The 13,243-nt window shown below is 42.3% G+C and overlaps 1 protein-coding gene across 7 annotated transcripts in view; it reads left to right on the top strand.

Annotated features, from left to right (window-relative positions):
- The window catches only part of LOC116705791 (kinesin-like protein KIF13B), a 74,959-nt gene that overhangs the window by 51,058 nt on the left and 10,658 nt on the right, over window positions 1–13,243 (top strand). The gene's annotated exons all lie outside the window — the stretch shown is intronic.

The following is a 13,243-nucleotide window of genomic DNA, read 5'->3' as shown; positions in this document are numbered from 1 at the left end:
AGTATTAGGGACCACTAAGGTCTATATAAAGAGACTTCAGATACAGTATTAGGGTACCCCCATGTCATAGGACCTTTAAAGTAATGGATACACAGTTGAAATATTAAGCTAAAAGCAGTTGGTAAACGGCTGAAATTATTAGCTAAAGATAGATAGATAGATTATACTTTATTTATCCCACGACGGGGAAATTCTGTTGTTACAAGTAGCAAACAGTGAATGGCGGTTTAAACAAAGAACCACCATTCCATAAAAGATTGCGATAGACAGTTATGTAATACTTGTTACAGCCGAGTGTTTGCTGATCATTACTGTGTAGCTGAGTGCATTTCCCCGTCTCTGCTCTCTCAGGTGAACACCTCCAGGCCAACGGTCTGCCGCGCCACTGTCCAACTTTGTCTTCTGCCAGTACCACTTTTGGGGCAGGACGAGTCGGTGTTCATCGCTCCAGAGATGGTTCATCCAGCTCGCCTCCCCCTCCAGAGACCTCAATGCACTGTGGTCTTCGACAGCTCCAAGGTAACATTTGAAATAAGGTTCACACACACACACACACCACACACACACACACACACATTACTCAAACACTTATTCACTCTTTCAACAACATTTGAGAAATAAACAAGACAATAACTATGTCAGGTATTTTCAACCTTAAATCATCTTTTTCTATGTTTTTGTGTGTAAGTGACTGATGGAGCGACAACCTTTGAATTGGTCCGATTAAGGCGAAATGCTTGCAGCAGTGTACCCTATGGGGCAAATTGCGTACGTCAACTTTGTCCACTTAAGATTTTTTTTTTTTTTTTTACCACTACAGGCTGAATCTCATTTCTCTTCTCACCCCTACCCCTACCCCTTACCCCTTCCCTAGGTTTTGCACGTCATGCAAGACAAAACTCTAAGCCAAGCGCATTGGTCCGACTTTCAGACTTTTGAGTTTGGGCCAAGACAAATTACAGGTGTGAACTTTCCCCGGACCACGGTCCAATCAAAAGACTAATTTTGGTCCATAAAACAAGTGGTCCGGTCTGGACCAAACGAACCAGGTCCAACCATTATTCGAGGTTCGACTTCAGACCAATACAAGAGAGCTTGGCAGGCTATCTTTTTTTTTTTTTTTACAAGCCAATAGCTTGTCCGCACTCATGTATAGAATGACGGGCGGACGTAGTTTTTGTCATTATAGTCTTTAGTGTGCTTGAATACCTGCAGCGTGAACCAAAATGTAGCGGATCAAATGTGTACAATGTAACAAAAACATGAACCTTGGTCCAGACCTGAGTTCTGACTTTCATGTGCCAAACGCCCTATGTGTCTGACACATTCTTAAAAGGATCCTATCCAGATAGACCTTCACTATGTGAAACCAAACAGCTTTTCATAGTTTTACTCTGTTCTGTTGACTTTGAATGAAGTGCATTTACGCACATTGCCCTCTAACTTCCATTGTAGCTTGTTCACTGGTTGCCGACAGCGCGTCTGCCTCTTCTGACTACTGTCAGGGATTGTTGTTCCCTCAGTCACTTAAGACACAAAATATAGGTAAAAGGTTTGAAAAAACCACAGTTTACCCTTTGAGTTATTCTCCCCAACACCACAGGTAAATAAAACAAATGATGAAACAACAATGGAGAGGGGATATCAGTTTTAAAGATGTCAATTTAAACAAAATGTCTTTATCTTATAACTTTTTAGGAGTTCTCTGCCGGTGTCAAGGACTTTGTGGACTATTGGCAGAGGGGGCGGTGGCCATTGAAGGTACGGCCATAGCAGGCCACCATCGAGGAACCTGGCCCTGTGGAGCCTGGGAGTGATCAAGCCAAGACCCGAACCCTCAGAGAAAGGTGTGTTTACAGAAAAAAAAATGCATACAGCCAAGTCCACTCCACTCTATAGGGTCTTTTGTAATTGTTTTCACCTGGACTCTATATCCAGTGCTTGGTGCTAAGTACTAATGGGAACAGATTCACTTCATTGTCATTGTCATTGTCAGTTTAAAACAAGGAATACATAGAAGAAACACATATATAGACATATAGGAGAAGCTTCCCCCGGGACCAGGTATGATGGAGAACAGCAACTTGTCAGAATAGCAGCACAAAATCTTGGTCCAGTGTTAAACCAGAACGCTGTAACCGGCAGCCACATACCGGGCTGCAGTGTCATCCTATCGGGCAAATTTGCACCTTCAATTCCAGCCACTAATGAGCGTACCCAATGCTATACCAGCCGGCTCGCTCGGCTCGGCTCGGCTCGCGGTGCCCCGTCCTCCTTTTCCATTGCAGATTTAGTACGTTCCCAGACACTTAAATAATAATCTGAGCCTGCTGTGGCTAACAACGTTTTTGACTAAATTGAAGGTGCGCAATTGCCCCTAATTTCCACTGTAGCTGTGCTTGCTTAATACTGGACCAATTTTTAAAGATTGTTATTCCATCAGTCACGTAGACACAAAAACACAGGAACTAGGGTCCAGGTAGAATAAAAATAAATAATAACAAGTTATCCCTACAAGTTGCATTTTCTAAAAGTGAGAAAATAAGGTTAGGTGTCTACTTAAATAATTCTAGTCTCATAGTATCTAACAATATGAATGCTATTTTAGTGTCTGTTTAACCTTCTAATGGTAAAATAGCCAACTGTCCACCAACATTCATCATCTACCAGGTGTCCAACCTTAAAGGTTATGGTGTGTCAAAAATGCGGCTCTGAACTGATGCGTGTCCATGCTGTACCTGCAGGTGGAGCGAGGTGACCCGCCACCTGGAGATGTGGTGCAGCGGAGTGGCTGAACGAGGCGGGAGAGTTCAGCGCTGTAGAGGTTCTTCCCTCCACAGACTACGCACAGGAGGAGTCTTCCGCTCCGCACGGTATCCTGGATCTTGTTTGTTTGGGAGAGTTGAAGATCATTTGTATTTGTGGTTGTATTCATTTGAACATGGACACTGGCTTAAATTTTATTGTCTCCTATTATACTCTGATGTGAGACCATGAGTTTCCTTTTCTGTAGTACATTTTATTACATAGCACACCACCAAAGTGCTCACAGCAAAATAAATACATACAATAAAACAGATCAATAATTATAAAAGCACAATAAATCCCTGCAGTGGGTAGTGGGAAAACAAGCTAAATGTAAGTTAAGAGGACAATTGTCCAGCTTGTATTTACGTCAAAAAGGGCTCGTTTAGCCAGTGACAGACTCAGATTAATATTCTAAGTTCTGACACCATTATATGAAAGGATTTCTTTTTTAAACATAAAGCATCTGGCAAAAAGTTGTTCCCTAAAGCCACCAGACAGTAATTTTTAGTTTCGTAAAATACACTTCATTCAAAGTCCACAGAACCAAACAAAACTATAAAGCCATTTTGTGGTCTGTCCACTCTGGCACCCTCACAACTCTAGTTTTGTTGAAATAATCCATAGTTTAATGATTTACTTTGAAATAAGTTGGTGCTCTATATACACTCAAAAGTTTCGCTTTTTAAATGGAGTCTGTTTGGTTAGTGCTAGCGAGCTCAGAGCTGTTTCTGGAAACAGAAAGGTCTCAAGAGCTTTTAAAGGTCTGTCCTGAAGACTCATTTCCATAATGTGTCAGGCTCAGATTCATATTCTAAGTGTCTGTCAGTGGCAAACAAGCACTTTTTATGAGGTAATACAGCTGAAAATCGCCCTATTAAGTTACAGTTGTTCTTGTTTTTAAGTAGATGCATATCCTCTCAACTAGTAGGTAAAATAAAGGAATAAATATACTCTCCTCTCATGTAAATCTGTACTTGCAGGTCAGTCCGCGACGGTCCAGGTGAAGGTGCGTTCAGTAACCGGACTCGGCACATGCCCCTCATCGTCACCTATATCTCTCTGTGTCCATCGGAACGTCAAGATCCGACAGGCCCGTCTCTCCAAAGGCGCGAATCACAATGGGTTGAGCAGGAATATCTCACTACTTGGTATTGGTGGATTTTATGGATATTAATTACCTTGTCTTTGGTTTTCATGCTTAATTTGTACGAATGGAATTTAAATTCATCGACTTCCGACTAAATAGCACCTTTGTATAACTCTTTAACTGATTCACTCTCAATTTCAATTGCAGGTGGGGATGAGATGGACAGCTACCAAGTAAGTAGATCAGCATGCATCTTCCACACTGCGACGCAAAAAACCGTGTGAAGTCCGTACGAGAAATGTTTCAACTCTTCAAACGTGTACTACACTAACACTGTGGGGGTAAAAACACGGAACACAAGCCCTGAACTGCCAGAGTGTGTGTAACAGCTTCTTTTTTCCTTTGTGAAATGAAGCTGCCTTCAAGTGCGGTCAGAATGTTGAGAATCTTAAACAATCTGACGAAAACTAACTGTAATATAAAGTCTACTCTGTCTGTTGTGGGTGTGTGTGTGTGTGTGTGCGTGTTGTGTGCGGGGGTGTGTGTGTGTGTGTGTGTGTGTGTGTGTGTGTGTGTGGTGTGTGGAGCTAGACCTGGAGAGGATGATGGGAACAGTGCTGGCCACGCTCACTCAAGACAGGAGTATCTGGACCAGCAGCTACAGAAATAGTTTGCAAACCAGGTACACGCTGTGGAACACATCAGCCAAAAAAAAAAATCGCACATAGTTTGATATGGAAGCAAAATGATAACAGCGGCAACATTTACAGTCCTTTATTTCACTGTCAGTATGCCCCGTTTATAGTAACATTCAGTTCCTCCCACTACTAATGTTTAAATGTATTTCCCATTTATAGTTATACTGCCACAAAAACGCTTTTCTTCATTAATTTGTCATAACCGAGTGGCAGTGATGGACAGTTTAAGTCACCGTTATTATGTAGCTGCAATTAAGCAATATAATTGCTTCATCCACTTCTGACAACACAGACATGGGTGAATAGAAGCGTTCTGAGTCATGACTGATGAATGCTGGTGTGCTGACAGTGATCATCATTTGTCTTCAGAGTAAAGCGTGAGTCCGGTTGTGCTGAGTCTCTGTAGGAGAATAGCAGGGCCGCATGTGCGTGTGGGGAGTGTGTGGTGAGGCGATTGAGAGTGAGGTGGATTTGCTTCAGCGATGTACCGACCGCGCACGTGGGAGCGTCGCTGCGACGTGAATTACATTTTAGATTTAACCTCACTTAACACTTGGCTTTTTTCCTGAGTTGTGAGAGTTGTCATGGTGTGGAAGGGTCAAGCTGCCGGTTGTTATTCGTAGCAGCTTTAGTACACGAGATACCGTATGGATAGGGCTGGGGAAGATATGGAATCATGTCACAACATATAAGACGTTTTTTTATGATAAATATAGTTACAGGATCCAAAGTCAAAATCCAATATAATTATCAAGATAATGAACACTAGAATAGTAATCTGTAAATAATATCCTCTAATGTATAAAAGGTATTATAACATTATGTTACATGGATAAATCTTTGATGACATTTGTGTGGAATCATTCATTTGGACAACAGAACCATTGTGAAGATAACACAAGTGATCATATCATCACATCCAATTCCAAAGAATATCAATAGACGATAATATTTAACGATCATAAAGCCCTTTATGTAATACTTCATTTTCAATGTAGGAGTATAGGGGAATGAGTTAAATACAGTGTCCCATTGTTTATACATAACCTACCTGATTGCATTCGATGCAAAAACCTCCACCTTTATATCTGAAACAGATTAGTTGTATTTTGAGATTTGTTCCATGTGGTGTGTGTGGTGTGTGTGTGTGTGTGTGGTGTGTGTGTGCATGTAGATAAGTCAGAGGACGATGTGGAGCGGGAGTCCCAGCTGCTGGATTTCGCCTGACGCTCACCGAAGAACGCAACGCCGTCCTAGTGCCGTCGGCCGGCAGCGGCATCCCTGGAGCGCCTGAAGAGGTGTGTTGGAAGGAACAGTTTTCAAAACCTTTAGTATTTTTCTTGTTTATCTCCAGGAAAGCTCCTTTTTCACCCATGGAACTACTCTGCAAAATAGTTGTTGGAAATTCTCTGACGCTAGAACATTTGAACTATGAAGCTGCTTGATCCTTTTAAATGCTACTCTAGTTAACTTGGACTCTATCATTTCGATGTAATGGTGTATTTTTTGCCCGGTTTCCACGTGGATTTAAAAGTCTAAAAAAAAAGTCTAAAATATACTCTAAAATTTCAAAATCAAAATTTTAAATTAATATGGTGTTCCAGGTCTTAATTATATCCCTACGTCAATGTACACACTCCTCTAATGCTCATTGAGATGTTCCTGCAGCGCTTTAGATTTATTATTTTTATATTCTGTTGTTCATTCAGTCACTTGTCAAAATATAATTGGCTGTATTAGGACTGCAATGAGACCAACATGCACACGGAAAAAAGCCATCCCTGTAATAAGAGTCACAAAAGGTCAGAAAAAGCAACAAAAACAGGTGGGCCAAAGGTATTGGGAACCTAAATGATATGCGGGCCTGATCAATTGCAAGGGGCCCGGATTTGGCCCGCAGGCCTTGAGTTTGAAACTGTATTATGTAAGCCCCAACCACCAAAGCAAATTCTCGTAATGTAACTTACTTTGGCAATAAGCTGCTTCTGATTCAGATTGTTAATTCATTAGTTATGCCGTTTCCAGAGAGAAGCCCACGTTCATCTCAACGCTAACCACTAAGGATGAGTGGGACTCTGTTTGATGGACTAGGACTAGGTGTTTAGTCAGTGTGCTGACTGTCCTGTTCTCTCCACGGGTCCCTGTCCCTGCATGGAAACACACTCCTGTCCTGTTCCTGGATCTCAGTGGTACGGCCTTCCTCGCGCGGCTTTCTGGTTGTAATTTGGCAAAATTCCCCGTTGTCATAATAACGTTTAACCCCTATTGTTCTCTCTCTCTCTCCTCCCCCCCCCCCAGCTGATGATTCCAGCAGTCTTTCAGCCCCACTGGCCGGGGGGCTGGATGCGTTACTCAACGGGGAGGAGAGAAGACAATTCTTTGACCTTCATATGTTAAACGTTATGATCCTGAGGTGAGATGGTTTCCCTCTCTTATATCTGGTCTTACTAACATCTTTTGCACATCATAATGTACCATCTAGATAGCAGATGGAGGAAATCTTACAGCTAGGCTGTGAAATGAATCCAAATTTCAATCGGATACGATTTCGGCTCGTAGTGATCACAAAAATGTACTAATACAAAACCATATTTTGCACATAACGTTTGCAAGTAGACTCTTTTTGTCTTGTGTTATATATCTTTTGTGCATGTTATAGGTTCACAAAGTGAAAAAGTCCCCCCAAAGGGACTTACCATCTCCAACAGAACACACTGTTCACCAACTGCTCCAAACAGCTCTACTGTAGTCAGCCTTTACTTCAGAGACACACGTTATAATGCTGCCTAGCTGCTAGCCTCATACTCTGCTTCTGACTGGCTAGTAGTCCTTACTAGTACTGTCAGGGCCCTCATACTCTGCTCGACTGGCTAGTATTCCTTACCTAGGTACTGTCAGGGCCTCATACTCTGCTTCTGATGGCTATTAGTCCTTACCTAGGTACTGTCAGGGCCTCATACTCTGCTTCTGACTGGCTAGTAGTCCTTACCTAGGTACTGTCAGGGCCTTCATACTCTGCTTCTGACTGGCTAGTAGCCTTACCTAGTACTGTCAGGACCCTCATAACTCTGCTTCTGACGGCTAGTAGTCCTTACCTAGGTACTGTCAGGCCCTCATACTCTGCTTCTGACTGGCTAGTAGTCCTTACCTAGGTACTGCACATGTGCAACTCCCAACAAAGATTAAGCAATGAGATGTCTCACTCTGGAGCTAAAACAGAGCTCAACACACAGGTGAAAAGAGGAGCTGCACAATGTGCAGTACAACAAAAATATGGTGTTTTTTGAAATTAAACCATGTAAACCTATTCTGAATACAACCTTTAAATACAATTATGAACCTGAAAATGAGCAGAATATGGGCTCTTTGGGGCAATTCACTGCTCTAGGCGTTTTATTGTTGATGTCTTTCAGTTAAAGACATCATGATATTCATGTTAAAATTGTGATTCCAATATTGACCAAGTAATAGTGATTGGGATTTTCTTTCCATATTCAAGAAGCCCTACTTATAGCCTTTCATCTTCCAGTCTTTTGATGTTTGCTGTCCAGGTGAAGGTGGATGCCTCCTGGACTCGACGGTCCATAAGTGCCCCCAGCTGAGTCGCGTGATGTCAGCTGACCAGAGGGTCTACCTGACCGTCAGCGCAGTGTTCAGCTGAGCCACCCGCCCCAGATGCAGCGGGTACCAGAAACGCATCTGCGTCAACGTCACCGGAACAGGTGGGCGGCCCCGAGGCATGATGGGTAGACCAGTCTGACACAATGTGTTCTTTTGCTTTCTCCCTCCATCATCACTTTTCCACTAGTCCATATCGACACGTTTCATTTCTGAGATTGTTCGTGCCTAGTGCCAGATGTCCCCATTTTCACCCGATGTCCATCACCTTTCGCGCCTTTGTGTTGGCATTTAAACTGTGGTGGATTCATGGGGACTATGGTTACCTGGTCCCAGATCTCTGCAGGGTATCCAGACGCAATCCAAATGCTGTGTGGACTAGCCAGACCCTTCCTCCGCGTCGCTGTGAGGAAGGTCTGGTATTGCGAGACTTTAGTGAATTTAAGAACATGTGGTTGTGTTTGTGTGGCAGGGTTTTGCCAGAGCCTGATGAAGAGGATGTCTCAGCGCAGCACCATCCCTGGCTGTGGAGTCACCTTCGAAATCTTTTCTAATATCCCAGGGGTAGAAAATAAAATCATTTATTAAATTGTCAGTGTCTAATTTACCCACATTAAGAAGTGTACATGTTCTTACTTTATGTTGATGAATAACTGGATGGATGGATGGATGGATGGATGGATGGATGGTGGATGGTGAATAGAAGTGCATAATGACACTTCGACTGGCTTTGTTCTAGGAGGGGAACTAAAATAAATAATATATGGTTAGACTTTACTTGGGTGTACTGATTTTGCTTCCATGGTGTCCCCCGGCTCCACAGGACATCCATGTCCAGAGGACAGGAGATGTTGGCCAGGCTGGCTCCCAGCACCGAGGACAGCCAGTCAGCTGACGTGAGGCGGCCATAGAGAAGTACCTCCGCACGTCCTGGCTGTGGAAACATCCTCACTCTGGACAGACTCAGACAGGTCAGAAATACGCTTCATCACTCCTCGGTGAATCTCGTTGTAGATTTGATATGAATCTCCAAACATCAAACCAATGGAGGTGCTTTCACACCTGTTGTTTGTTAGCTTTGGTCGAATCAGTTGATGAGTTTGTGGTGATGAGGGTGGAGCGTCTTCCCTCGGTTCAGGAAGCGTACCAAAATGCGTCATTACACCGAGAACGTCAACTCTGCTCATTGGTCGATGTGTCTGCAGGAGCAAGAAAGTAAATGCAGGAGCTTGGTCCTGTGGTCTGGACTAGAGCCCATTTCTTGCATCTTCATGGTCAAACCATCTCATTTCATTTAAATTATCGGACATGTTTGGCGAGCAACGTTACTACGTCTGCCCTGCTCACCGAGACTGTCGATCGTAGAAAGAAAGGGTCGAATTAGCAACATTATTTACTTAAAGTATAAAATTTTCCTTGAACTTTTTACTTGTCCTGAAGAATCCATAGTACAAAGTGCTCGCTGCCATTGTGTTGGTGGCCCATTGAGTCTGTGGCAAAAGTGAAAATGACTGATACCCGGATAGTTGAGGTAAATAATGCGGCCAGGCATAAACCGGCGCCCAATCCTGATGCCTGTCCTAATGGATTTTGAGTTAAACTATACCTGTTTTCTGGAACGAGTGCGCTCATCTATGGTTTTGTTTTGAAGAGGAAGTTACTTTAGAATAAAAGCACATAGTGCTGGACTAGGTCAGACCGACTAGAATATTGGCGAATCCAATGGCCGAGTCCGAAACCAGTCCGGGACAACAGAAAAACGTCCCGAGTACAGCAGCCCTGGAGGTCGGATCACATTCTCACCACAAACAACCGCTCCACAGGTCAATTAAAATGCACCCAAGACCACTTCATCCAGCAGGTCTTGGTGCGTGGTTTGGCCCGCTTTGGAGCCGCGTTTCCCCTGGCCAAACCAACGGGGGCAAACAACTCTAGTGCATTTAACCGGACTTACGAGCAGGTGTAAAAAACGTTCTAATCACTTCATTTACTTCACTCAGAATCCCTAAATGTCCGACCAGTCTCTCATTTAAGTCCTCGTTGTCTTTTGCCCAAAATGTCACCAGACCAGAATGGGAACATTTTTCTTTCCACCCGGCCAAAAAAGAAACACATAGATCTGATTAAAGTGAATAACACAGAACATCCAGACAAGAAACTAATTGACATGGTATTAGAACTGCAAACACACAACCCATTTGTTTGTGTAGGAGGTGTGCTGTCAAGGACAGCTGCAGTCCGAGGAAAGCTTCCACACGCTGCCTGAGCTCTCCTAACACCCAGCAGTAGAGTTCTTTTTTTTAATGACCCAAACATTAAGGAATGTTGAGTTTTTTTTATATAAGGTGCTTATGACCAATCTGGTAGTAATCTTAGCTCGAGCTATGGATCCGGTGGACAGAGAGACATCCCACTGTATGAGAGGATTTCAAACTGACTCGAAATAAAAGTGTGCTTCCAATATTTGACTGTCCTAAGATCTCTCCGTGTCATGAGCTGTTTTGTAATAGATTTAGGTCTAGTTTTGTTTCTCATGCATCTCTTTCATCACTTACATGAACTTGCATTTCTTTACATTCCTCTTCATTTTTTAACCACACTGAACTAAACAGTTTTCTAACTACTGCTAACCACAAGATAGGTATAATTATTTTACATTTTTGGGTTTTATTCTGGGTTCAGGTTGTGTTTCTGATATCTCCCTGTTGCTAATTGTCTCACTGCCGCCCCGGTTCTAACCCTCTAACCCTCTAACCAGCTGTCAGCCAACAGTCTGGATCTCTACTCCTCCACTCATAGGCTCAGTGACTTCAGGTGAGACACATAATCATGTCTACTAATCCTCTTACTTTCCTATCCTTCATGTAGCGTGTCTCAGTCTTTGAGTTTTTATATTTAATTTTCTGTTTGTCATTTGCAGGATTGTGTCCATAATATAACAGACTAAGACATAAGAAGTGGAGTCATATATGCTAGGGTAAGAATCACCTCACAATACGATATCTTCACAATACTGTCACAAAACACAGTATTTGATTTTAAACATATTGCATTGTATTTATTATCTTTTTTATTACCTTTAATTTGACCAATTTCAAATGACGTCCCCAAAAGGAAACTTTGTCAGTCACATCCTTTCAACATTTCTCTGTTGGGTCATCTCACTTCAATTTTATTGCTGTAAATGAGATTTTCCAGCAGACAAACTGTCCACATATATATGAGAGATCATACTTGCGTCTGTGGATCGATAAAGTAATTCCAGGGAAATTCGCCATACTATCCTGTATTGATTTTTCCCCCCGCCCCTATATGATCAGCATTTTATGATTTTCCCGGCTGGTTCCACAGCAGGACTTGGTTTGTTGAGGTGCATTCTGAAGCTTCAAAACTCAACGTACAAAAATCTGCATTCCACAAGATGATTTTGTTTTATGAAAAACTGGAGAGTCTAACGTGTCCAGTAGTCCAAACAGTGTACGAAGGGAGCATCACACTTAGTTGTTTCTGCTCATAACTCAAAGACATATAGAAATAAAACCAGTAATTCTATATCATCTACATCTAAAAGCACTTCATACACCTTCTATATTAAGTTGTACATATCCAAAAATAAGGGGAGAGACCGGGCACCCCTGCTTTGTGCCTCTGTATGTTTGAAACGAGGTAGATTACTGAAACCATAGTGTCTGTTTTTAATTACTGGACACAGCCCCCCCAGTCTGCCTGTGGCCCCCCATGGCTAGACATGGTGATAGTGTAAACCAGCCCTGGGTATCCTGCTCGCCTTTGACAAATGAAAGCTCGATGGCCGAGCTGGAATCGTCCCTTATAGTCATGAGGGGCAAGGTTACCTCCTACTATAAAAGGACTTCAGATACAGTATTAGGGGACCACTAAGGTCTATATAAAAGAGACTCAGATACGTATTAGGGGCCCACTAAGGTCTATATAAAGAGACTTCAGATACAGTATTAGGGACCACTAAGGTCTAGATAAAAGAGACTTCAGATACAGTATTAGGGACCACTAAGGTCATATAAGAGACTTCAGATACAGTATTAGGGGACACTAGTCTATTAAAAGAGACTTCAATACGTATTAGGGGACCACTAAGGTCTATATAAAAGAGACTTCAGATACAGTATTAGGGACACTAAGGTCTATATAAAGAGACTTCAGATACGTATTAGGAGACCACTAAGGTCTATATAAAGAGACTTCAGATACAGTATTAGGGCCCAAGGTCTATATAAGAGACTTCATACAATTAGGTACCCCCATGTCATAGGACCTTAAGTATGGATACACAGTTAAATTTAAGCTAAAGCAGTTTGTAACGGCTGAAATTATTAGCTAAAGATAGATAGATAGATTATACTTTATTTATCCCACGACGGGGAAATTCTGTTGTTACAAGTAGCAGCATAGCAGCAACAGCAAAAACAAAAACAAACAATAACACACAAACAAGTAAGCACGAAAATACAAGCAAATACAGCAAGAAATAGACAATGAAAATATGGTAGACTGAGTAAGTAAAATGCCTCAAACAAAGGAATTTTAAAGTGCGGTTCCATGATAAGAGAAACAATATTGCGGTGTAGTGACGTTAAAAATTAAGTTAAGTTGAATGTGTAATTAGAGCAAAGAAGCAGAGTCGGTAGCATAATTTAAATTATATTAACCTGAGACCATAATATTGAAAAGTAAGTACTTGTAATAAAATACTATAAATACCAATATAAAGATAAACAGAAAGTGTGTTGATGTAGAGGTGGAGAAAAACAGGAACAGAAACTACAACACTATCAGTAGTGCAGGTGTGTAAGTCTGACAGAGACCGGATAAGGACCTGCGGTACCTCTCCTTCTACACCGTGGGTGGATCAGTCTGCTGCTGAAGGAGCTGCTCAGGGACCCCACAGTGTCATGTAGGGGGGGGGGTATCAGTCTGCTGCTGAAGGAGCTGCTCAGGGACCCCACAGTGCATGTAGGGGTGGGGAGTGTTTGTCCATGATGAGTCAGCTTGG

This window comes from Etheostoma spectabile, chromosome 18, assembly GCF_008692095.1.
Source record: "Etheostoma spectabile isolate EspeVRDwgs_2016 chromosome 18, UIUC_Espe_1.0, whole genome shotgun sequence".
NCBI classification, from domain to species: Eukaryota; Metazoa; Chordata; class Actinopteri; order Perciformes; family Percidae; genus Etheostoma; species Etheostoma spectabile.
This window is presented reverse-complemented; position numbering and strand designations above follow the sequence as displayed.